Source organism: Nannospalax galili, unplaced genomic scaffold (assembly GCF_000622305.1).
Source record: "Nannospalax galili isolate Female #2095 unplaced genomic scaffold, S.galili_v1.0 scaffold1029, whole genome shotgun sequence".
NCBI classification, from domain to species: domain Eukaryota; kingdom Metazoa; phylum Chordata; class Mammalia; order Rodentia; family Spalacidae; genus Nannospalax; species Nannospalax galili.
The window spans coordinates 166,365-169,599 of NW_008359198.1; positions in this window are offsets into that span (position 1 = coordinate 166,365).

Consider the following 3,235-nt stretch of genomic DNA (forward strand, 5'->3'; position numbering starts at 1 on the left):
TGGGGCACTGGTTGCTGTTGCAGCAGACCCAGATTCCGTTCCCAGTACACACATGGCAGCTAACGCCTGTGTATAACTCCAGTTCCAGAGGATTCGAGTTCCCTCTTCTGGCATCTGTAGACTTTGGACAACATGGGCGTACTTATATGCAGGCAAACACTTATACACATAATATAAAAATAATTAAAAATAATTTAAGCGTGGTTCTTCAAGGGATAGTCAAGTCTCCGGAACTGGTAAATATTATATTATGAACTAAAAGTGGAGAAGAGTGGCAAATGTCTTCATATGAGAAAGTTACTGTGGATTATACTGTGATATACATACATGTATCTGAATGAGAGGGGCACAGAGCAATTTGATGTAAACAAAAAAGAAGTGATCAGACACCACTAAAAGTGGAGGGGACAAGAACGGATTCTTCCCCAGGGCCTCCAAAGAGAACAAAAGTAAAGACAAGAGTTGGACTTTGACCCAGTCATACTGATTGTTCGCTTCTGGATTCCAAAATTCTGAGAAAGTAAACTTTAGTTATCTAAAATGATGAAGTTCGGATTAATTAGTTATAGAAACTTGGGAAATGGATGTGCCATCTCTGGGAGACAGGCTTTAACACTGCCGTGACCAATTGCCAAAGAAAACCAAATAAAAGGAAAAAAACATTTGATTTGGTCTATGGTTTCAGAAGTTCCGTTCACAGGCCCCATGCAGATGGACAGAGCATCATGATGGCGTCGGCCTGCGAAGAAAGAGTTCCTTCACTTCTTAGCTGATGGAAAGCAGGGAGAAGAGGTGATGCTGGTGCTTGTCTAGCTGGCTTCGCTGCTTTGATCCCATCCTGTGGGAACTGCACTCCCACATTCAGGGTGGCTCTTTTCTCCTGGGCTAATAATCTTCTCTGATAACATCCTTATAGACACACCCATAGGTGTGCCTCACCAGTCACCTAGGTGATTCTAAATCTACTCAAATTCACTATGAAGATTAAGCATCCCATCATCTTTAGGAAGTCTATTTTCTGGGAAGATATCTGCTAGCAATATGGTTTTAGTGATTCCTGGATGTATAAACTAGAGAGTAGGTTAGGCAGGATAATTTCACAGTTAAGTTAGTAAGCATAGCAGAGGGGAATGTCTAAAATATAAGTGACAACTGTAGTAATTTAGGATTGAGAGGGAATATTTAGGGATGTACAAGCTTTAAGAGAGGGTCAAGCCTCACAAGAAATGTAGTTTAGCTACCAGATTACAAACAAAGAACACTAGCTTGTCTTGGGACTATTCTCAAGTGTTGGGCCACAAACAGATAACCTTCAGGTCTGCAAGTGGAGAGCTTGATATTATTTATTTTTTCAACATTTCCCACTGATGTCATTCCATGAAGGAACAACCATCACTCTGTTGTGGTCAAATTATTCTTAATCATTCCCAATTTGTTATGTGTATTAGTTACATTTTCTGTTTCTGTGATAAAGCAGCCATGACCAAGCCAACTAATGGAAGGGTTTAACAGGCTTAGGGTTCCAGAGGGACAAGAGTTCATCATGGTGGGGCTGGCATGGCAGAAATCAGCTGGAGAGAAGACTGAGCACTCACATCTTCAAGGAGGCACAGGAAGCAAAGAGAGACAGACAGGAAGTGGGCACGGCTATCTCAAAGCCTACCCCCAATGATCTGCTAGGCCACCCCTCCTAAACCTCCGCAAACAGCGCCACCAACTGGGAACAAAGTGTTCAAGCTCTTGGCGCCTATGGGATACTCATTTAAACTACCACACCATGTCAGGCATCAGTTGCATGCTATGGCTTGCCTCCTTGATTCTCAGTTATCTCATTTGCATTATGGAGCTGTTTTTCTTTCCTGCATTTTCAGGATAGAGGTTACATTTATAAGATAGCACAGTCATTGGCTGGAGAAGTGTCATAGCTTTCCATTAGGATGGAGATATCAGATCTCCTGCCAGATATACACAGTGGCTTTACTTCCTGAGTTATTTAGCATGTGTTGATTTAGCACTTGCTAGATACTAAGCCTGGTAATTATGGAAGATACACTATAGAATAACATATAACTCTTGCCTCACGGTGGTCTATAACCTAAAGGCAAAACATCAAGTAATCATGAAAGTGACACATTCATAGGAGTAAGGCAAGATATGTATTAACCAGTTTTTTTTTTTGTTGTTGCTTTAATAAAATTTACAACGAAGGTTACTTTTTAAGAAAAAAGTTTCATTCAGCTCCCAACTTTGGGGGTTAATGGCATGGCACGAGGTGTATCTGCTGAGTAACAGTGAGTACCTTCTTAGCTGTAGGAACAAGTGATCACATTGCGATGTAAGAAGTCAGGGAGAGGACATGTGACTCCAGGCTCAGGGAACCTCAAAACAATACCGTAAGATCTTTGGAGGGCATGCTCCAATTGGCCTAGGACTTTCTACTAAGCCTCACTTTATAAAGGCCCCATTGCTTTCCAGTGAAGACCAAAATCTCAACATTCCAACACATGGACTCCTGAGCAAGAAGTCAAACTCCCACTCCATGGAAAGAGAGCTCCACGAATGGACACGAGGATTGTCTTGAAGGAGGTTAGAGAATCGCGAATCAGAGTAGAGAAAAGGCATTCAAAGTGAGACTTTCGCATAGACTAGAAAGGACATTAGACACAGAAGTCAGCAAAGCACTAGAGCTGTCCAAGAGTATCAAATACCGAGGAGCTTAAGAGGCAATGCAGGTTCTATTGAGCATTTAGAAAGAGGAGACCATTGAAAAAGAACCATGTTGGGGAGAGGTGTAGGACAGCTCTTATGATGTAACCCAGGCTCGCCTCAAACTCATAATATATCCTACGCTAGACTTGAACTCACAAGCTTGCCTGAGTTTCACAAGATAAGTTAACTCTTGCCACATATTCAAAATTATGAAGCTATCATAAAACTAGAAATTATAATTAGAAGCCTAGAAAGAGTCATGAAAACACATTTTCTTGAATTTGCAACAATTCTATTAATGAATTTTGACATGAAAGAAAACAGGAAAAGAGGGAAAGACAAAAGGACAGTAAAAGGTTCAAAAGAAGGAATGGAATATGGATGGTCCGAGGGTTAGAAGAAGAAAGGGAGGGACTGAGGATAAAGAATATGGAGAGGAGGAGCCAAGAATGGAAGAAAGGAGGAAGGAAGGAAAGAAGGAAGGAAGGAAGGAGGGAGGGAGGGAGGGAGGGAAGGAGGAAGGAAG